This window comes from Oryzias latipes, chromosome 2, assembly GCF_053564925.1.
Source record: "Oryzias latipes strain Hd-rR chromosome 2, Olatipes_Hd-rR_3.1".
NCBI classification, from domain to species: Eukaryota; Metazoa; Chordata; class Actinopteri; order Beloniformes; family Adrianichthyidae; genus Oryzias; species Oryzias latipes.
In genome coordinates this window covers 29,448,789-29,472,625 of record NC_136238.1, presented here as the reverse complement: position 1 = coordinate 29,472,625, position 23,837 = coordinate 29,448,789, and the positions used below count along the sequence as shown (strand labels likewise).

The following is a 23,837-nucleotide window of genomic DNA, read 5'->3' as shown; positions in this document are numbered from 1 at the left end:
TAATTAACGTATCTAATCTTTATAAATACAGCAGTGTAGTAAAAATGCACTTGGGAGCAATGATGTATTACTCTGAAATGCAGAATAATGTTGGATTTTAAGTTTTCTAACCAAAATAAAGTCTAAAGCTTACTGACATAAGTTCTGAAAAAACACATGTGCTTTGACACAGGGGCTTTATCTCTTTATCTTCTTGTTTACATTCTTTTTATTCCAGAAACTATTCAAGAGTTGACACAATTCCAGTGGATTCTTATGTGGAGAAAGCAGCCTCACACTGAGATGCAGCACTGCACAGTAGGGACGTGATTACGTAATCACCTTGAATCAGCTGATTCTGCAGCCCAGAAAAGAGGCTTTGTTACGGTATATCAGGATGACCCAAATGCAGGACCAGACTCCAACGTTGAGGGAAGATCCAGAACTCTTTTCATAAAAAACACCACATTCGTTGGTTAAAACTCCACCAAAATAACCAGAGGGGTATTCCAGGAAGCTTGTTTAAACTAGCCTGACTTTAACCCTGAACTCTCGCTGAAATCCCCCTGAACTTGCTTACTCTGGGTTAGGCCTCGGCGATAAATCGATCAAATGAATTAATTCGAATTTTTTGTTACGGGCGATTTCAAAAATAACTAAATCGAGTTTTTATGTGGCGCAGTTTTGGCTCCACAGAGCTTCCGTAGTGTTAGTTTCACGTGGCGACAATCGACACACGAAGCAGCTAGCGACAGCATGGCCACCGGTGAGAGTGGGAAGTTTGTTCCCAAGAATGGAATAAAATCATCTGTTGTTTGGAACTGGTCTGGGTTTGCTGCCACAGACGTGGAAGAAGAGACACCCCCCCCCCACGCTGCCTAAAGCCCATCGGAGTCAAAGACTCTCACACGCGCTCGCGTAGCACGCGCTCAGTCCTCTTAAACACGCACGCGCCCTGACACACACACACATATACTCATGCTACAACGCCTGTATAGTTACTTCATTAGTTAGTTAGTTAGTTGTTACTGTTATTTGTTAATAAAGAATACTGCGTTGTAATTATTAATTGTACCGGTATATTCATTTGCGATGCGGCCGCCGTAGGATTTTGTTTTCGGAGGAGGCGGCCGCGAGAGGGGAGGGGGGGTTGACCGTGACTCCTGCTGCTTCATCATCTTCTCTGTGGAGAAGACGGGGTTTCTTAATTTAATTAAAACCTTAGAGCCCAGATATGAGCTGTATTGTTAATCCTTTAGAAAATGGTGCTACTGTCTAGGTGAATGTTTGTCTCCTTTTAGTCTAGACTACAAAGTGGGACTTAAAACACAGCTGGGACTTTGAGTAAGGAAGTAACCTTTTTATTTTGGACAAGTGAAAATAAGTCTAGAATAACGAAATTAGACAAAAACAAGACAAAAATTATATAAAACAGGTTAAAATTATTTAAAAACAAGTCCAAAAAGAAAAAGAAGAAAAATCTTATACTTAACTTTGATTCCAAGAGTGTGTTCATTGATTTATTATTCATCCCAGAAATGGGGGTTACATTTGTCTTGGGTTTGATTAAATAAAAGCAACATTTGCTTGAACTTGTCTGCCGTTTGTACTTATTGCTTTCCTTAAGTAGGGTGGGGGGTGGGGGGGGGATCGGGAAATAATCGGAAATCGAATTAAAAATCGAATTTATTTTTAGGCCATATCGCCCAGCCCTACACTGGGTATGTCGGTTCCAAAAGACCGGATATGATTTGGTGTAATAACGCTAGACTTGGTAACCCTAGGTTAATGCACGTGCATGTCATGTACATAAAGACATTCTCAATGGATCGCCGATTTCTGGAGTCACCATGGAAATGCGTGGTGGAAAAACTAGAGAAAGCTACACTTCAGTGAGACGGAGTCTGAGATTTTAATGACAGCGTATGAAGATTATAAAACCATCAAAAATTCTGATGGATTCTGATTATGATGGACTTCATAAAGATGACTCCTCCCACTTTGGTTTGTGTCAAATGTAGAAAAACTCAAAGAACCAAAATCAATCCAGTTAGGATCATTTCTGTCTTTCAGATCTTTGGAAAAACTGAAGGAATCTCTGCATCCCAGATTTCTTCTTGGGTTTTGGTTTCTGCAGGTTTTCAATCTCCTCTTTGATCTGATTGAATGTGTCCATCAAGGTCTTTGAAAGCATCATTTTCTCCTCCTCCTCCTTCTTCTTGAGGGTCTCTGTGAGTGAGGAGATCTCCCCAAAAGGGAGGACTGTTCTTGCTGCCGTTCACTGCTGCCGTTCTCCTTCCAGGTTCTTGTGGTTCTCCATCAGAGCTGGTCTCCATGGGACTGTTGCCTCCCTCTGTGGTGTCAGTCAGTCAGGAGGTGGGAGGGAGGGAGGGAGGGAGGATTCTTTGTCCTTCTGGACATGTTCTTGGATTGGGAGCAGATCAGCTTGGAGTCCAGAGGACTCCTTCAGCTGTTGGGCTGAGAGTCTGGGAGCTTCAGCTGTCCTGCTTTTCTCTGCACTGACAGCAGCTTCCAGCTCTCTCTCTCTATCTCTCTCTCTCTCTCCTGGGTGTCTTTTTGCTGCAGCTGAGCGCTGCAGGAGTGTTGACTTGGTCTCAGCCACAGACTGCTGACATGTTAGCTGATGTTTCAGCTGAGTCAGCTGCTTCTTTCCAAGCTGATGTTTCCTGCAGAGATTCCTGCAGGAGTTCCTCCTGCTCCTTCTTTCCCAGAGTTCCTGCAACCAGACGGAGTCTTTGTGCTTTGGAGCTGCTTCTCTTGGATGAAGCGCTTGGTTAGCTCACTTTGATCTCTTTCATGTGGGACTTTGTCTTGAAGCGGATCAAACTGAAGGTGGGACTCCCAAAGCAAACGTTCTGGGATGTTTGCTTCAGCTCTGTGCTTCTGTTCTCTGGTTGCTTCTTTGCTTTGGTTGCAGAGACTTGGAGCTCTCTCTCTCTCCATGCAGATCAGCAGCTTCTTTGGAGGCAGAGGCAGCTGTGTGGGAAGTCTCTGCAGGTCCAGAATCTTCTGATGGATCAGCAGCTGCTGCAGGTTCCTCTGGGTGGAAACACATTTCTGCTAAACAGAACATCTGTTTGTCTTTGTTTGGATGGAAAACGGAGGAAAAAAACTTCTTTGGAGAGAAATCTGCTTTGTTTCTTGTTGCTATGAGGCTGTTGAACAAATGTGGTCACTTTCACAGCTTCACTTCAAATGACTTCCAATAGATAGAAATTATACATTTTCAGTTTATTAAAATAAGTTTATTAAACATTTTTGAAATTTTTTCTGTAATTCTAGGTCTGATGTCTTCATACATGATGGCTAAAATAACAAAAACCAAACCAAATCAGTCAGGTCTGTAGTTTGAACTTGGATTAGAAATGAGAAGGGCGACACCTTCTGGCTGTATCCAGAACTGCATCTTCTGGTCAGAAAAGTGTTGAAAAATCTCAATTGTGTCTGTAAAATGTCTGCAGCTTTTTTTTCTGAAGACATGAATAAAGTCTGGATTTGATCCTTAATTAATCTTCATATTTCTTTGTCCTTCAGTCTTTCTTTCAGTCTCAAACACACTGGTTCATTTGATCCTAATGAGAACATGTGTGAGGCTCCAACATGGCTGCCTTCACTGCAGGTTCCTCTTCACAGCATGTGTTTGTGGATCAACACACAAACAACAACAGGTGCAGGTGAGGAAGTTTTGCTGTTGTTGCCTTTGCCTGCTTCCAGCCTACAGGCACAGTTTTCTGCTCTCCTTCAGTGAAGAACCTCCTCCTGCTGCTCCTCCATCTTTAGCTCTGACTTTGGAAGTCTTAGCTCCTCCTCCTCACCATCACTGTGACTGTGGACGTCTTCCAACTCCTCCAGAAAGCTGTTTTCTGATGAAGCTCTAACATCTCCTCCCTGTTGGAGTTTGATGAATGGAAGTAGAATCTGTAGAAAGTCAGTTGATGTTTTCCATTTCAGTAAATGAAGGTTTGATCTGCAGATTTCCTGATCACTTTCTGACTGGGATCCAGACCTGATCTAGACGTGACTCATGAGGAAGCAAACAGCACAGAAACTGCTCTGAATGTTCCCTCTTCTTCACTTTCTGTCTGACTTCAACCATGAAGGGACTTGAACCCTCAACCTTCTGATCCATGAGGCCACATGGTCTGAGAGAACATCCAGGTCCAGCTGCAGGTGGAGGACAGCATCATCCAGCCGTCACAGACTGGGGGCGGAGCCTGGAGATGACTGCTGAAGGTCAGAGGGCGGAGCTTCATCAGGATGAAGGTGCTGCTTGGATTCTGCTTTGATGTCCGTCTGTTCTCAGTCCCTTCATGGCTGCTGCTCAGAGCTGTTTCTGGATGTTTCTGGAGAATTCATGTCTTTACTGATCCAAATGTGGGATTTCTGTTTTTCTTTGGACTTTTCTTTATTTCAGGCTTTTAGCTTTTGGAACTTTCTTTGTTTCTATGCTTTAACTTCCAAACGGGTTTATCTAAGACAATCTGATTGTTTTTCATTTGACTTTCTAGGAACTTTCTGTTTCATCTTTGAGGATTTGGACTTTTGAAAGACTTTTAGCTGCAGTTTCATCCTTTGAACCAGATGGATCTGAATCTAGAGTCAAAGATTCTAAGGAAATCATGGATTCACAGACATTTGATTGAATTTCTGTCTGGATCAGAAACCAACAGCAGACATTTCAAGCCATCATCTGTTCCTAATGTTCATTCCCCGCCATCATTGAAAGCTTTTGGAATAGTCCCTAAAGCCAGCGATCGGGCCGCTTTGGAGCATGAACTCATCACTCGGTGTCACGGTGGCAGAGAGATGACAGATCCCAAATCTGAGGCTGAAATGATCACGTCCTACCAGCTACACTCTGGATTTGGGACCAAAAACCTTTGAAGATGTTGGAGCATTGTTGGAGAATAGACTGACAACATTTGTTTGGAAGAAAGATTGACCTTTGACCCCTCCCTCATGTGTTCCACATCCAGCTGCAGACACACCACTACAGCTCCCATTCCACTTCTGATCCAGCAGTTAGAACCAGAGCCTGCATTTGCAGCAGGTTCCAACCCACTGACCACTGATCCACACAGGGGGACGTCCTAAGGGGCGGAGTCAGCCACTGGAGAGAGCAAAAAGGAGAAATGGGGGTCACTCTGGGCCTCTCTGTGTCTGGACCTTCAGAGGGACAGTGGTTTGGTCCAGAACACGGATGCTAAACTAGCTCTCTGGAAACTTGAACTTGTTGAATGGGAAACTTCCTGAAATGTTCTTCATCTGTTGACTTGTTCTTTCTTCATCTGAATGAGCTCAGTCCTCTCCCAAATCCAACTCCATCTATCTTCAGTGCTTTGGACTGAGTTGGAGCAGAACTAGAGCTTTCTCCAGATGTCCTAGTACTTTTAGATCAGTGTCTTCCAATATTTGGAGCCCAGGTTCACTTCTTTCCCTGACAAAAATCCCAAAAGGCCTACCAGCCACCAAATAGTCAGAAAGCAGAGAAACTTGCTGGTCTGCATTGGTGAGAAACCAGTCCCTCCAGGATGACACATGGCTTTTTGGAATCATTTCACACACAAACAAACGGGAAGTTGTGCTTGTTTTTCTGAGAAAATGCAATCAAATGTGTGATAATGGTCAATGTAAATGTTTGGATAAAGGCTGTAGGGGATTCAGGGATTGTGGAGCGGTTGTTGTTTCCTTCTGGGTTAAAGTGCAGTTTTGTGTAACCTCCCAAAGAGGAGAAACCCAAAAAAGAAAGGAAAAGCAAAGAGACAGGTGGAAGCCATCATGAGATTCCTTTCAAACAGGAAGTTCTTTGTCATTTCATGCACTAGTTTCATTTAGATCTAGTTGTTGAACATTCTAGAAACTCCTAAAAACATTTTCTGTCCACTTTGAAACCATATGGGGCTGACTTGGCCTTGCTCGCTGGGATACGGCCAACATCCAGAAATCTACCAACAGACATTTTTAGCTCTAGTTGTTGAACATTCTATGTTTTGAAGAGGCAGGCTCTTCTAAAAGAAACTAGCAGGAGCCCCAGCGCTGGTCTTTGCTTGGATTTGTTTTCGACTTGTTCAGAGTCAAATGCATGTTTTAAGGGGAGGAGGATTATTTTGTTGTTGCTGTTTTTGTTCCTATTCTTACAATCCACTATATGTCCCATGTTGAATTCTACTATTAAAATGTGGGAAACAAATGTTTCTCAAATCCAAATCAATCCAAAAGCCTGGAGACTGGATGGCCGTGGTCCTCCCTTTGACCTGGACACTGGTTGCCATGGCGACCTGCACACTCACCAAGCTGGAACTTAGAAGAAGAAAAAGAGACCAAAATGATTGATAAAGCAGGTTTTCCAGGGAAATCCCACAAAGTGCTTTCCAAGCTAGAACTAAGAATATCCAGCATGCATTTGGAAAAACTCATTAGCTTCTTGTGGAAAATGATGAGTCATTGGAAAAGCATTCTATGAATGCTCAGAAAACTTCCTCTAAGGTTGTGGTTGTTTGGAGAAGTCCTCCTCTTCAAAGAAGTTCTCCTGACCATCTTCAAAGCCACTTTCTGCTTTTTCAAACGCTACTGTTCAACAAAAACTTGGTTTCTGCCACAAAACCAACCTTAGACACTGAAACAGAATGAATCCAATGCAGAAATGTGTTGACACCTTTAATTCAAAGCTTCAATCAGTTTGAATCTCATGAAGAACATTTCAAAAATCCACATTTGGATCAGGCGTCTTCATCAGAGCGCAACTCATGTTTCCAGGACTGTGACTCACCAATAGATCCTCATTTCCTTTACACAATCTGTTTCCATCATTCGGATTTTTCATAATTGCAGTTGAATGGAATAAAATTGATAAACTCGAGGTCAGACACTATGGAAAAGTTAATTAGTGGCAACTCCAGAGAGATCTCTGAGATGAAAAAAGCTGTGCAGGAGAACTCCATGCAAATCTCAGCTGTAAAAGACTCAGTTGATGTTGTTTGCACTGAAATTAGTGACATGAAGAACAGAGTGGTCCACGCCGAGGACAACTGGAGATATATAAAACAATCGTGGAAACACAGGAAAAAAGGATCTCCCAGCTGGAAAGCTACTCCCGCCGCTGGAATCTGAAACTTCGCGGTTTGGCTGAGAAAGAAAATCAGAACGTGCGGCAAGAAGTGATCCAGATCTGCCAGTCTGTTCTACCGGAGGCGAAAGACAAACTCCCCGATGTTGTGGATACGGTACACAGACTCGGCCCGAAGAGACCGAACAACAACCAACCGAGAGGGATCATCATCCAGTTTACTGCGAGGATTCACCGCGATGCTGTCTGGCGCGCTGCAAAGAAATCTGCCTTCCTGAAAGAACACAACCTGAGGATGTCGGAGGATCTGTCTGCTGAGGACCGCGAACAGAGAAACCAACTGTGGCCGGCCGTGGAGAAAGCCAGGAGGGAGAACAAGCTGGCGTTCTTTGTTGGAGGACGTGCCTTTGTGAATGGTAAAGAAATCCTGCCGCCTTAACGAAGGCTGCAGATGTGAAAGCTGGATCTGAACGTGTTTTGCTATTTTCCACATTTAAAAAAAAATGATACTGTTGCTTAAAATTTGATTTTATTTAAGCTCATAAGCTATTGCATTCAAGCTGCTACTTTTTATTTTAATTTTTATCTTGCTTTAATTTTGTTTTTGATATAACATTATAATGTTATTTTAAGTATTACATTATACTTAAATGTGAATCAAGTAGCAGCATTGTGGGTTTTATTTTTATTTATTTTTTTCTTAAAACATTTACTCTTATGAGTAAGATGGGACTAATAACGCCCATCACTTTGATGTTATTTCATAAGCAAATAATTATTGTTAGGGTCTTAGTTCACAGCGCTTTAGTATTGGTTTGCAGGTTCTTATCCTGTCTCTGTTCCTAAGCGACCAAAAATCCTTAACTCAACTTCTTTTTTCTTCTTCTTTGGTCTAAATATCTTTTGTTTTTGTTCTTTTTTTCTATTTCAACTTCATGTCTTTATCCATTATTTCTTTAAATGCGAGAGGTTTAAGAAACAATGTTAAACGTAAAGCCATTTTTTTGTTTTGTAAGCAGTTTAATTCAGATTTTTGTTTTATCCAAGAGTCCCACTCAACTGAACAAGACAAATCCTTCTGGAGGTCACAGTGGGGAAATGATGTGTGGATGTCACATGGTACAGAGCGAGCTGCTGGTGTCTGCATTCTCAAAAACAGATTCAATGGAAAAGTTTTGCTATCTGACAGCGATAAAGATGGTCATTACATTTTTATGATACTTGAAGTAGCCCATTCCGTCTTTATTCTAGTCAACGTGTACGGGTTCAACTCTCAAACAGAAAATAATCTTCTCTTCAATAGACTAGAAACACGTTTATTGCACTGGCAATCTAAATACCCAAAGTCTTTTATAATATTTGGAGGGGATTTTAACTCAGTTTTTGATAATTCTATGGATAGATGGCCTCCCAGGAGTCCAGACTCTAACTCTCCTATAAAGTTGTTTGCACAAAAATTAGATTTAATTGATTCTTGGAGAGACTTGCATCCAAACCAAAGAGCTTATACATGGTGTAACAAATCACAGACCAGACACTCACGCATCGATTTCTGGCTTACTTCTAAAGACTTAAAAAATGTTAAAACAGATATTCATGCCACACCGCTTTCAGACCATAAAACAATTCATCTAACCGTCCCTTTGTCGAGCTCCTCTGGCACTAAAGCTTCATACTGGAAGTTAAACAGTACCATTCTTGAGCATCTGGAGGCGATTTCTGAAACTCATCGCTTAATAAAACTTTATTGGAACAAAGCACTAGCTGAACACTCATTCTGTAATAATTGGGAACTTTTGAAATACGAACTTGGTAAATTTTTTAGAAAATATAGCTCTGACTTAACAAAAAAAAGAAGAGCTGTTGAGACAGATGTAATACAGAAGATTGCTCTTCTTACATCTAAGCCAACAGATGTCCTAGATGAAACGGATAAAACAGCTTTAATAGACTTACAACACAAGTTAGATGACATTTATAAACGCAAAGCAGAAGGAGCGTTTATCCGATCTAGGAGAAGGTGGATTGAAGAAGGAGAGCAGAACTCTGCCTATTTTTTCAGGCTAGAGAAATACCAGTCCAATAGCAATTCTATTTCACAATTAAATATTAATGGGGTCATTTCTGATGATAGAAGTACCATAGCAAAATATTGTTCTGATTTTTATAGTAAACTCTATTCTTCCAACTATTGTTCAACATCTGCCCTTACCTTTCTTAACACTGTCAATAATATTACTCCAGTGAGTGAAGCGGACAGAGTCTGTTGTGATGATGTCATCTCTTTGAATGAGGTTACAGATGCTATAAAATATCTGAAAATAAATAAATCTCCTGGAACAGACGGCCTTACTGCCGAGTTCTATAAACAGTTTTCTGACAATTTAGCCCCATTTTTATTAAAAGTTTTTGAAGAAAGCATTAACAAGGGTGCACTCCCTCCAACGTTATCTCAGGGACTGATTACCTTGATCCCTAAACCGAGAAAGGATCCTCTTTCCTTAGATAACTGGCGACCAATCACCTTATTGAACTGTGATTATAAGATATTGGCTTTGATTCTTGCAAATAGAATAAAGCCAGTCTTAGATACAATTATTGATGAAAATCAGTCTGGATTTATGCAGAATCGTCATATCTCAAACAATATTAGATTAATTTTAGACATACTAGATTACTCAGAACTCGTGCAGGATGACAGTCTCATTCTTTTTCTAGACTTTTATAAAGCCTTTGATTCTTTAGAACACAATTTTATTATTGCTGCTTTAAATAAATTTGGTTTTGGTCAATTCTTCTGCAATGCTGTTCAAACTTTATATGTCAATAGTAATAGTTCTATAAAACTCGCCAGCGGAACTTCTCCTAGATTCTTCTTGAAACGTGGGGTAAGGCAGGGATGCCCCTTGTCAGTCTATCTGTTTCTTCTTTCTGTTCAACTCCTTAACCTACATATCAAACTCAGCCCATTAAAAGGTTTAATTGTGGCTGAGAGGGAAATATTCATAAGTCAACTAGCAGATGACACTGCTCTCTTTCTCCGAGACGCTTCACAAGTAGCTGTGGCGATTAATATCATCCAGTCCTTTTCTAAAGCTTCAGGACTTACCCTTAATTTAAATAAATGTGAAATTCTGCCTGTTAAAAACTGTTTGCTTACATCTATCCAAGGTATTCCTGTAAAAACATCTGTTACGTACCTTGGTATTCAAATCACTAAAGATATGCAATCCAGATGTTCTACAAATTTCTCTCCAATAATAGATAAAACCCAAAAAAACCTAAACCAATGGCTGCAAAGAGATCTCTCTTTGAAGGGCAGAGTTCTGCTTACGAAAGCAGAAGGAATCTTTCGTTTGACGTATGCAGCTCAATCTCTACAGGTTAATAACACAGTCTGCAATACAATTAATAGAATATTATATAACTTTCTATGGAGAAATAAAACTCACTATATCAGAAAATCTGTTATTTTAAATACCTCTGATAAAGGCGGTTTAAATTGTATTGATTTTACTGCCCTTAACAATACACTCAAGGTAATCTGGATTAAGAAATATCTTAATAACCCCACATCTATCTGGACTTTATTCCACATTTTGTATTTTCAAAGGTAGGAGGCCTTAACTTTCTGCTATGCTGTAACTACAGTATTCCAAAAATCCCTTTGAAACTGTCAAATTTTCATCAACAGGTTCTCTTAGCCTGGGCTCTGATCTACAAACACAACTTTTCTCCACAGAGTTGTATTATCTGGAATAACTGTAATATTGTCTATAAAAGGAAAACTCTGTTTTTAAATAATTGGTTTAATAATGGTATAATTTTCCTCAATCAATTATTCAAAGAACCTGGATTATTATATAACTACTCAGATTTCACAAAGCAGTATAAAGTACCAATAACTCCCAAAGAATTTGCAGTAGTGTTTGATGCCGTCCCATCTGGGCTTTGCATGTTATTCAGGGGTTTCTACAGCGCTCATCCTCTGACTCTTCATCCTCCTGATGTGCTCAAATCTCCTCTGGGTAATTTCTGCTTCACTTCCGCTAAACAGTTGAACTCAAAAATCAGAGCTTTGTTTCAAGATAATTTAGTTTCTGTTCCATCAGCTATCTATTATTGGGCTAATTTCAATTCTAACATTTACCACAAAAATACTTCTTAACAAATAAAGTCAAAGAAATCTCTTTTAAACTCCTACACAGATTTTATCCAGCAAAGCATTATTTAACTAAATTTAAGGCTGACATAAACACCAGTTGTACTTTCTGCCAGAAACAACCTGAAACCTGCTCTCATTTATTCTGGTCTTGTGAATTTACATACAGATTTTGGAAAAACATTCACAAATTTATCACCGATTCTATTTTTGCTGACATACAACTTTATTATAAAATCATACTTTTTGGTTTTCATAGCTTTGATGTCAAAGACCGTGATGCTTTCTTTTGTGTAAACATGGTATTATTTATCGCTAAATTTCATATACACAAAAGAAAATTTTCCAATAAAAAACCGGATTTCTTTGTGTTCTACGACGGAGTATTAGGGCCACCAAAAAAAAAAAATTAGAGCCACCAAAAAAAATAATAGTAAAATTACGAGATTTTATCTCGTAAATTTAGGAGATAAAAACTCGTAAATTTAGGAGATAAAAACTCGTAAATTTAGGAGAAAAAAAGTCGTAATTTTAGGAGATCACAGTGGAAGTGAGCATGCAGAGCAGCAGGTGAACGCCGTGCAGCAGCAGAGCAGACCGACTAAACTTTGTTGAACAGGTGAGCTGAATGTTTATTGATAAGGTTCCAAATGTCTGGAAGGTCATTTGTTTGATTTACGATTCATTAAAGTTTTATTTATTGATGGTTGGTTTGCAGGATCTCTGCAGCCCGATGAAGCCGTCGTCGTTGTCCCTGCAGCTGTTCGCTTGAATCCTTTCTTCCTCCACCAAAGACAAGATCTCTACGTCTGTGTGACGCTTCCGTCACACAAAAGGAGGAGCACTTTTTTTGGCATTTTCAACGTTCCAAAGCTAATATAAAACACTATTTTCATTCCTCTTTATTGTTTTATGCTGAAACGGGACATTTCATCTGGAGGAGGGGGCGTTTGTAACACTGTTTACTTCCGCATTGGTGTTGGGATGACAGGTTCATGACGTAATGAGACAAATGAACTTCAGGATATGTGAATGAAAAGGAGAATAAAGGCTGCAGCGATTGTCTACACCCAAACGTGTCTCTGAGCTCCTTATTTTACATATTAAACTCCGCTTTACTGACACTGAACCCCGGAAAGACTGCTACACGGAAAATAATCTGATTTTGAGTCGCCAAAAGGTTCAGAATCTCTTTGTTTTAAACCTATAATAATCCGGAAATGAAGCTTCACAAAAGGCTCCACATACTTCATCTTCAAGCTAGGTTCCGATAAACGGACAACTTCAGTGTTTTTTCCTTAATCTACGACTTTTTTCTCGTAAATTTATGAGATTTTAAGTCGTAAATTTATGAGATAAAAAGTCGTAAATTTACGAGTTTTTATCTCCTAAATTTACGAGATAAAATCTCGTAATTTTACTTTTTTTTTTTGTTGGCTCTAATTTTTTTTTTTTTTGGTGGCCCTAATACTCCGTCGTAGTGTTCAAACTGGAACTGCAGCATTATTTAAACTTAATTTCTGCTTCAAAAAATACAAAAGCTCAAAAAACAATTAGCATCTGTAAATCTTTTGGACTGCTGACATAGATTTACTCTCGCATTTTCTCTTTTCTCTTTATTTTTTTGTTTCTTTTTATTTCTTATTCCCTTTTGTGTTTATTATTAATAATTAGTATTTTTTAAAGAATGCAACATGTTTGTTCTGTATTCAGAATTCTATTGTACATTAAATGTGCATAATTGTTGTAAAAAAAAAATAAATAAAAAAAAAAAAAGATAAGGTATGGAGGCACATTTGTTTGATCTAATAATGTAGCGTTAAACGTGATTTCTAGGTGGGTGTTTACAGACAGATCCAAGATCTTTCAGTCTTACGTTAATGACAGGTTACCTCATCAGCTGGAGAGGGGGGGTCACGTGGGCAGGATTCTCAGACAGGTGTACCAGCCGCATAAATCAGCAAAGCTGTCTGGTAAACTGCAGTAGTTTGTGTCTCAGAATAACATTTATGAATGCTTCTTATTCACACTATTAAGATCTGTGACTTTAGAGTGTGTCAGTGCACAGAAACATGACAGTAAATGACTGGATGTGCTCATCATCAGACACGTCCAGGTGTGTAACTAAAGGTTGCAAAGTCTGTAGTGTAAAATAAATCTTTAAAAAAAACGTTTTAGTCTTTCAGGCAGAGGAGGAATACCAAATTGTTTTAGAATGTATTTTTATAAGACTGAAATAATGTATTTTATTCTGAGTTTGGTGTTTTGAACCCTCCCTAATGAATTTCTGGTTTAACCCATTCTCTCCTCATTTTGATGAACTCAACTTTTTCCTGAATGAAAGATGAACGGCAGCCGATGTTTTTCTGTCAGGGATTTTTAATTTATTAATTTATCTCTGTCAGGGATTTCAATGGAGCTGGAGTCCGTCCAGTGCAGAGGAAGCTGCAAGCATGTACGAGCAGGAACTGGGGTCCCTTACCTGTGCATCTTCCTCTGGATGTGATGCTGGGCAGCAATGTGGACAAAACTTCCCTGACATGACTCTTTTTGATATAGTTGTTAAGCACAAACAGACTTTCCCAGATGCATTTTTTCCTCTAATAAATGTGACTGACAGGTACGCTGAGTAAATGCTGATTGTAAGCGCAACATTTGATTGACTGCATGAAGAAGCCCATAAAGGAAAATCCACAACTGTTTCTTTGTTTCTGTTATTGAATAACGTATTCATGTTAAGTTTTCAATAAATATACTGCATTGCTATGAAACAAATTTGTTTATTTTCATATCCATTATTACAATCCTCACATCAGCATTTAGTTTTTTCATTGACAAAAAAACATTTCTAAACAACAGCTTTGAAAATCAAACATCAACTTTGTTAATAAAGCTTTAAAACCTAAAATGGTAAACATGGAAAAACTCCTAAATGAAGCAAGTCTAATATGAACATTTTAAACTGGAGTTTTGCTTAAAGGAACATTAAGTTGTTTGGAGTTGTACAAGTGTTTGATGCGATTCCTCAGATGTGATTTCCAGATCATCAGCCCGACACTAAAGCCAGGAATTGTGCTTCGTCTTTCACTCCCCACTGCATCATTTACAACTAATCAGGCTTATGCAGCAGGTTAAAGACGTTTTTTAAAGGACCTGCAATTTAAAAAAATAAATAAATATTAAGGTTAAATAATATTTATTGATTACATTTCACATAAATCATGGTGACTTGCCTGTACACTGCACAATGATATGAATGACTTTAGTCTTCTTGTATTCCCATGTAGAGCTGCCATCTGTTCTTCTGCAGCACAAACCTTTCTGGAACTTCGCTTTGAGAAACTTCACCTGCAGAAATATCACATGTTAATTCAATTAAGTATTTTATAAACTTTAAAGTTCATTTTTAAGTTTCAGTATATGCATATGCATGGTTCAAAAATATACAATACACTTTAATATTATTTCCCATAAGAACTTGTTTACTGATTTCAGTCTTAAAGTCGATTTTTAGCAACACTGATGCCATATAATTACTGTAATTACTGTATAAATCACAGAATCAGGCTGGCTCGGAGCTTTTTCTCTCATTTTGTCACCGAAAACGGGAACGGCTATCATGTGAAGACGGTTCGTCTCCATGGGGTTCTTTTTGCGCATGCGCAAGATAAAAAGAAATTATCTTTTCAAAGCAGCACTTTAACATCCTAAAATTAACATCCTTAGAGACATGTGACTGACAAAAGAAAAGATCACAGAATTGATTCTTACCTAAAGATGATTGACAGCGTGAACCTCGCAGCCGTAGAAATTAGCGCACAGCGTTCAAAGTAAAAGTGCTCACAAACTACTTCCGGGTGACCGTGTGTCAGGCGAAATGTTAAAAAAATAATTTAAAAGTTCATTAACAGTTTGCTGCAATTTTTATTTGATATATAAATGGGAAATACGTGGATTATTATAGTACATTGTTGTTTGGACGATAAAATTCGGCATCGCTTCATTTAAAATACTTTTCAGTTCAACTGATTGACAAACATCATCATCCAATCAGCGTTGTCCCATAGTACCTGCCTCTTCCGGTTTGGAAATGTTTTTCATTTTTGAAGATTTCGTTTTGTTTTCTGGAAATTCATTCTGTGTTCTGAAATGTTTTTCATTTTTTAATATTTCATTTTTTCTGAAATGTTTTTCATTTTTTAATATTTCATTTTTTCTGAAATGTTTTTCATTTTTTAATATTTCATTTTTTTTCTGGATTTTTTTTTCTGAAATGTTTTCATTTTTTAATATTTCTTTTTTTTCCCTGGAAATTAATTTTGTTTTCTGAAATGTTTTTTTTTGTCATTTTTGTTTTTCAAGTTTTGGTTTCTGAAATTTTGTTTTGTTTTCTGAAATGTAATGCTGCTTTTTAAATTTTTTTTTTTTTTTTTTAATTGTTGTTGTGATCTTAAAAATGTTTTTGTATCGAGTGATTTGTTGAATGCTTTGCACTTCAGGGCCACCGTACATCACCCCGCCAGACCACGAGTGGACGCCCGAATCATTTACTACCCGAGCGGATCATTATCCAAAGCCACCTACCTCTTAACGGCGCTTCGTCCAAACACCAGGCCCTCAGCTCGAGCCACAGCCGAAACTTCAGCCACAACAAAACTACTTCACCACTGGAACAATAATTTCCATTACTTACCTTCACTCACCTCCTGTCTTCCTTCGGGGTTCCAGCATCTGGGTCTGCCTAGCATTGCTAGCCATGACACATTTTGCACATTAACCGCAGCTATTGACACTGAAGCAAAAACTCCTGATGGAGCTGAAGGGAGGGGCCTGACTATTTCCTGGAAACAGCTCCTTCTGATCATCAGTCAGACTCAGAGGAACAGAGAGTTTGTTCACATGCAGCTCAGGAAAATGGCTGACAGTGAAGCTGAGAAGCTTTTCTTTCCATGTCTGTTAGAATCACAACGTTTCAAATCCACCAGATCCTAAAAGTGAAGCAGAAGCTGAGAAAGGAGCAGATTGAAGTCAGAGTGGGAACAAGTCAGAACAAGCAGATATTTGATCCCAAAGCCAACGGTGAACCACATTCCTGAATGCCGTCTGTGTTCCTCAGTAACAGGGCGTGTCTGAACGGCTGCAGATTCTGCAGAACATCAAGGTTTCCTGCAGCTGGATGGAAGGAGTGCTGCCCCCTGGTGGACAGGAACTCAGCAGTGCAGCTTCAGGATGGAGTGGCTTCCAACAGATCAGATCAACGTTCTGCTCTCTGCTAAAGAGGCAGAACGTCTCCTTCTAAGAAGAATCCAGTAGATCAGCACAGCAGTTTACATTTTGTTCACTGTAACACCCCAAATTGATCTAAAATGGCTTAAAAACAAACGGCTCTGTTGACTTCCTGTTCAAAAGTGCAGAACTGTAAAGTTTTTCATTTTAAAATTTAACTGTAACAGACAGCAGTTTTTAAATTACTCCTTTATATTGTTGGAAAGTGGCTATGGGACAGTTTTGAACCATACCTGCTGCTTTACTATAAACTCAAGCTCCAGCTGAAGAACAAAACAAGATTACGCAAACATGCATGAATCAATTCAAATATATTCGGCGAAAGCTTGAGGAGTCCACAGTAGAAAGTGGCAGCATTTCCTCCACAATGTATCCCACAACAAGTTGATTAAGCTCTTTTAACGTTACACGGGGCTCGCAGGAGAAATCCAGTTTTGGTTGCTTGGCTGGCAGACTCACCCTAGACTCTCTTACTGTCGCTAATAATCTGACGTCTTTTTCAACAAGTTGCGTGATGCTGTGTGTCCCTTTTAAATGCTTCAAAAGGTTTGATGTGGAGTTTTTCGCCGTCGAAAACGTCTTGCTCCCGCCACATAATTGGCAACGGACCACAACATTCTTTCCACTCGTACCAACTAAAGTAAAATAATGTGCGTACTTACAACTCGACAATGCGTATATTTCTCCCAGGGTTATTCTGCTAATGGCTGTTATTCTGTTATTATTCTGCTAAGACAATATCGTACAAAAGTAACGCGTAGTTTCTCGTCCATGTAACTATAATTTGATTACTAGCTTTTTCAAAATAACGCGTTAGATTACTGCGTTACTGTAAAAGTAATCTGATTACAGTAACGCGTTACTTAGTAGCGCGTTACTGCCCAACACTGGTTGTCAATATAACTGTGTGCTTTAGAGGGAGGTTCTGATGTAAACCATGGCTAAAATTTTGATGACAATTATTGTAAAATGTAAGTTACACCTTTTTTGTTTGATTGCAAGAGACTGGACAAGATTCACATTTACACTTTTAATGTTCATATTGTAATTTGTTGACAGACCATGACATAACAACGTAGAAAAAACCCACTGCAAAAAGTAACACAAAGGAAAAAAAAGAGGACAATATTCTGTGCAATAGTACAGGCAGTGCAGTTGGAATTGGTGTGGTCTTCTTCACCTCTTGTCGTTCCTGTATGTTAGGCCACCAATTCTCATCCACATCACAGCGAATATCCTCTCTTGCAATGCAGTGTGGAAAGAATCTTTTAGAGTGTCTTATCCAGCCTCTGCAGGGGTCTGCTGTGATGTCATCACACGCTGCATCCATGGCAGCCAGGAGGGTCATTTGTGCATGTGGCTGGCGATCATAAACTTTCCATCTCCATGCTGAGAAAAATTCCTCAATAGGGTTAAGGAAAGGAGAGTAGCGTGAAATGAACTCCATCCGCATCTCATCAGGAACACGTACATGTCTTCGGCCTCTTCCTCGGTTTTGCCCCCTTACTCCTCCACCACGCAACCTCACTACTCTTCCTTTTCTTCTTCTCTCTGGCTGTTGACCCTGTCCAATTCCTTGTCCTTCCATTGTCAGACATAGAACATTGTGTTGTGCTTCTGCCACATACAGTATATACTTGCCCATTGATTGTCAATGAGATGCACCTTTGTTAGAGAAAGCCAAGTCACCTGAGAGCAATTTACCAATTCAGGACAGGTTTAGACAAAAAACATATAATGGAGATGTATAGAAATATGTTTGTCACATTATGACAACTTGGTCAACCATTTTGCAATTAAGGACTTATACAATGAACTAATGACTAGGTGTTTTGAGGAGTAATACTATTGCACAGTGAAGTATATAATATATTTTGATCGACATGACATAAACAATTGATAATGTAGCAAAGAGCAGAGAATTGTACATTATCATTTGCATGGATGTACCAAAGCAATTGCAACTTGTTCAAAAAAGTGAGAAACTGCTTATATGATGTGCACGAGTGACATCATGATGTGAAAATTGAACTAATAGTTTTGGGAATTTCATTCTGATCTGAGAATTGTACTAAAGCGACTGAGAAAAACTGTAATTGTAAGACTTGCTTTGTGAAGTCTTCATGTTATTTATGAGAGGCAGTGTTACGGCTGTGGCCGTATTTGGTTTTGGTTTGTTCTGTTTGTTCTGTGTTTTGTGTATTATTTCTTTTTCAGAGCGGGACTTCTGTGTTTTGTGGATCTTTGTTTGTATGTCTGATTATTTGCAGGTGTCGTGCATGAAGGTGTGGCCTCAATTTGGACAAGCTGGTGGAGGCAGCCTTTAAAGCCACCATTTGGACATCCAGTCGGTGGGAAGGGAGCCTTGCTGCAACAGTCCCCACTGCAGCTTGGCACGCTTCTCCATTTTGTTTTTGTCTTCATTTTGTTTTTGATTTCACCTCTTGTTTAGTTGTGTGTTGCATTTTAGTATTTTGTATTCATGGTTCTTCGTAGTTTGTATTTTTGTGCCCACTCTGTTTAGTCCTTTGGTTTATAATTTTGTTTAAGTGAAGCTGTAGGGGTGATCTGCCATTTTCTTTAGTAGATGTTTTCTCCTGTTTTTGTTAGGTTAGGGAGGTTAGAGTTTTGTCATTTATTTCCCTTTCCTTTCATTTACAGGTAAGATTACATGTTTCAGTTAGTTGGGGTTTTGTTTGTTATTTTGGCCTTGGTTCACCCTGAAGCCTTTTAGCTTCACTTTTAGTTATTGCTGGTCGTTGTTTGTTAATTTGTAAATAAAGTTGTTATATTTTTATGGAGACATTCGTTTGGTGTATTTGTTACAGTTAATTTGTTAGCCAAAACTTTACTTTTTTTATGTTATGCCGCCTCGGTGCCCCTAGACACAATGGGGGCGTAACATAATTCCGGGATTTGAGTTCACACAATTTGTTCTGTGGGTTTTGTTCAGTTTTGATTGGTTTGGAGACTTTGGTTAACAGTTTTTGGTTCTACTCTGGGCAGACTTGGTTGGCCGTTTTTCTTTGTGGGCCAGAACATGACATTTGGAGTCAGTGACCTGTTGGGTTTTTGAGACCAAGAGCATTTTTCAAAGAGCAGTTGTTGTCTGAGCATGGAATGTTACAACCCTCGGGCAGACCTTGGCTGGAGTCATCAGTTGGAGGTGGTGTAGGCGATGATGTAGGAGTGGAGGCTGCTGCAGCTGTTGCCAATGCTACTAACTCCGCTCGGGCGGAGGCAGGTACGGTGGTTCCTGCTGCCGTAGCCGGTTCAGGGGGGGCCAGACCCAACTCTTGTGTTCCAGACTGGGGTTGCCACGGAGGAGCTCTACTGCCCATCCAGTGTGAGTAAACACCTTGCTCTTGATTACGCCACTCTAAATTTGTACTGGCACTCTTGAGTGCATTGTGGCCTCTTTGGCCTGGCCAAAAACATTTGAAGGCGGTGCATTAAGCACATTTGCTAACATTTTTTATCAAGAAAACTGTTAACCAAACTTGTTTAGTTCTGTGCAACACATTTGTTTGTTTAATTTTGAGTTAGTCTTGTGTGACTAGTGAGACTAGTCTTGACGGGTGCGTGTCTTGCGGGGCACGCACCCCGAGTTGACGGGTGCGTGTCTTGTGGGGCGCGCACCCCGAGTTGACGGGTGCGTGTCTTGTGGGGCGCGCACCCCGAGTTGACGGGTGCGTGTTCTGCGGGGCGCGCACCCCGAGTTGACGGGTGCTTGTCCTGCGGGGCGCGCACCCCGAGTTTGACGGGTGCGTGTTCTGCGGGGCGTGCACCCCGAGTTTGACGGGTGCGAGTTCTGCTGGCGCGCACCCCGAGTTTGACGGGTGCGTGTTCTGCGGGGCGCGCACCCCGAGTTTGACGGGTGCGTGTCTTGCGGGGCGCGCACCCCGAGTTGACGGGTGCGTGTCTTGGGGCGCGCACCCCGAGTTGACGGGTGCGTGTTCTGCGGGGCGCGCACCCCGAGTTTGACGGGTGCGTGTTTAGAGGGGTACGCGTCCCGAGTGAACGGTCGCATGCCCAGAAGGGTATGCGTCCTGAGTTTTTGTGACGCATCGTGTGGCCATCTTAAGTTTGTGTTGTGCGTTAGCTTTGTGTGGTGCATTGTGTGTGGTGCCCTGAGTTTCTGTTATTTGTTTTGAGGCCATCTTGAGTTTGTGTGGTGTGCTGTGAGTGCCACACAAACTCTCCCGCACTGTTAGCAAGTTCGTAATGGGATCCAAATCTCGACGTAGGTCCCGGTCAAAATCAAGAAGCGGGAGCCGAAATCGGCTAAATAAATCCAGAGAGAGCCGCTCTAGATCTCATGACAGAAGAAGAGGTCGCGGCAAATCTGTGGAAAAACGAAAAAGCGGCCCAGGAAGATCCAGCAGCAGCGATGCTGGGTCTCCTTCCCGAGGGCGGCCTCGACATCGACGTCGATCTGGACCCAGTACTGGCTCCGAGAGCGACAGGCGAAATAAATCGAAGGGCCGATCATCAACTCCTGATCTAGATGATCCCACAGCCGTAACAGGCAGTGTTACGGCCCAACCCCACACACAACCCGAAGACACAATACATGGACACAGACTCTAGCAACCCCCCATAAACAAGACTGCTGTTAAATGCACAGTCACTTTCACACTGAATGCTGGTCTCTATTTCCTTTTATTTTATTTTTATTTTATTCTATTTCACTCATTATTTTTTTATTCATCTTATTTTATTGCTATTTTTATTATTGCTGCTTCTTTGCACTGTCATGCTAGTGAGAAACAACATCTGGTCTCACGTGTATTTCTCTGCTAATAGTATGTGTGGATTGTAAATAAACAAATTTTGAATTCTTGAAGACGGAACTTGAGACTAAATGGTTTTAAAGAAAAAAAAGGTGAAGACACTCGGGGAATTGTGGCAGATATCATCACAAAGATCGCATCACCCTGGACATTCTCAACATGGTACACCAGCTAGGCCCAATGGATGTCAACCGCCCCCGTCAAATTATCATTCAGTTCACAGGAAGGAGATCCAGAGACGAGCTGCGGAGAATGACTAAAAACTGTCCCATCTGTCCAGATGTCATCATGCGCTTTGCAGGCGACCTAATCAAAGAAGACAGAGAGGAAAGAAAAGCGGTGTGGTCCAAAGTTGAACAGGCGAGGAAAAATGGATGTAAGACTTTGTTTCGTGGTCCTTATGCTTTCATTAATGGTCAAAGAGCCATTCCATAATGGCTCTTTGACATTTACAATGACTTCAAGATGGTCATTGTAAATTCAAGGTGTTGTTGCATTAAAGTTTTTGTTCAGTAATACTTTCAGCCTCATTTAGGTCTGTTAAGTTTACCTTTTTGTCACACATTTGATGGGTTGGACTTCAGAGATAGGTCCAGAATTTTAAGGCTGATCTTTGACAAACTGCATTTCTCCAATCTGCAATCAGACAGAAAAGTATAAAAAATACAAAGACCCAGCCGTCTGTCTAAACTTTCAGTTCAAAAAAGTAGAAGACTGATCAGAGATACAGCCAAGAGGCCCATGATCACTCTGGATGAACTGCAGAGATCTACAGCTGAGGTGGGAGAGTCTGTCCATAGGACAACAATCAGTCGTATACTGCACAAATCTGGCCTTATGGAAGAGTGGCAAGAAGAAAGCCATTTAGTATTATTAAAGTCACCCACAAGCCACATGGGAGAAACACCAAACATGTGGAAGAAGGATCTCTGGTCAGATGAAACCAAAATCCAACTTTTTGACAAACATGGTGGTGGCAGCACCATGGTTTGGGCCTACTCTTCTTCAGCAGAGACAGGAAGGATGGTTAGAATTGATGGGAAGATGGATGGAGTCAAATACAAGACCATTCTGGAAGAAAACCTGATGGAGTCTCCAAAAGACCTGAGACTGGAAGGGAGAGTTGTCTTCCAACAAGACAATGATCCAAAACATGAAGCAAAATCTACAATGGAATGGTTCACAAATGAACATATCCAGGTGTTAGAATGACCAAGTCAAAGTCCAGACCTTAATCAAGAATCTGTGGATAGAACTCAAAAGTGCTGTTCACAAATGCTTTCCATCGTGTGTTGTCGTGGTGGCCGCTGACCATGGTACTGATGGAATGTGGTTCTGCTCAGTGCTCTGACCGTCAAAGTGAAGAGGTTCAGTGAAGGTTCTCAGTGTGGTTTAGTGGTTCTTCCTTTGAGGTATTAATGGGGTTTAGGGGTTCTTCCTCTGTGGTTTTAACCCTTGTGCTATCCTAGAGGACCCCACCCTTGTCTCTGCACCATGACCAATGTGGATAAAGGTGGAAAGATTTCATGTAATCCATGGACACCAGCTCACCCTCTGAGCCCCACGTCATGGGAGAGGGAGGTAAGATCACTACTTTCCTCCCCTCGTGATCACCATTCTCTACATCGGACAGATCTCACCCATGGTGTTCCTTCATCATGTTTGCCAACATTTCCAGAGGATGAATAAGACGCTTGACCATCCTCATCTGTGTCCCTGTTACTCTTAGGTACACCTGACCGGCACTGTTTCATTATTATCTGCCATTTTTGGTTAAAGGAGCCCTCTTTTGGCATTGGTCGTACAATATTTCAAATATTACAAAACACTTTAACCACAGTTATTTTTTTCTCCCAGGTTTTACTTTTTAGCCTAAAAATTATAAATCCATCAGGATTTAACATTCCCCAAACTGGAAAAACTGCATCAAACATCCATCCATCCATCTTCCTCCGCTTATCCGGAACCGGGTCGCGGGGGCAGCAGACTGAGCAGAGATGCCCAGACTTCCCTCGCCCCAGCCACTTCCTCCAGCTCCTCTGGGGGGATACCAAGGCGTTCCCAGGCCAGCCGAGAGATGTAATCTCTCCAGCGTGTCCTGGGTCTTACCCGGGGCCTCCGCCCAGTGGGACATGCCCGGAACACCTCTCCAGGGAGGCGTCCAGGAGGCATCCGGACTAGATGCCCGAGCCACCTCAACTGGCTCCTTTCGATGTGGAGGAGAAGCGGTTCTACTCCGTGTTCTGCGCGGGTGACCGAGCTTTTCACCCTATCTCTAAGGGACCACCCAGCCACCCTACGGAGGAAGCTCATTTCAGTCGCTTGTATTCGGGACCTCGTTCTTTCGGTCATGACCCATAGCTCATGAACATAGGTGAGTATTGGAACGAAGATCGACCGGTAAATTGAGAGCTTTGCTTTTCGGCTCAGCTCTCTCTTCACCACAACGGACCGGTACAGTGACCGGATAACTACGGACGCTGCCCCAATCCGCATCAAACAAAGAAAAAAAATAGAAATGTTGAGATAA

General features: G+C 40.8%; 1 protein-coding gene and 1 long non-coding RNA gene across 2 annotated transcripts in view; one reads left to right on the top strand and one right to left on the bottom strand.

Annotated features, from left to right (window-relative positions):
- The window catches only part of LOC144987110 (uncharacterized), a 463,057-nt gene that overhangs the window by 222,830 nt on the left and 216,390 nt on the right, over nt 1–23,837 (top strand). The window lies entirely within an intron of this gene.
- LOC144988106 (uncharacterized) lies at nt 13,993–15,298 on the bottom strand. Its single transcript, XR_013651895.1, has 3 exons — nt 15,000–15,298; nt 14,462–14,576; nt 13,993–14,381 (listed from the first exon to the last, which is right to left on the bottom strand). It is a non-coding gene; the product is annotated as an uncharacterized LOC144988106 (long non-coding RNA).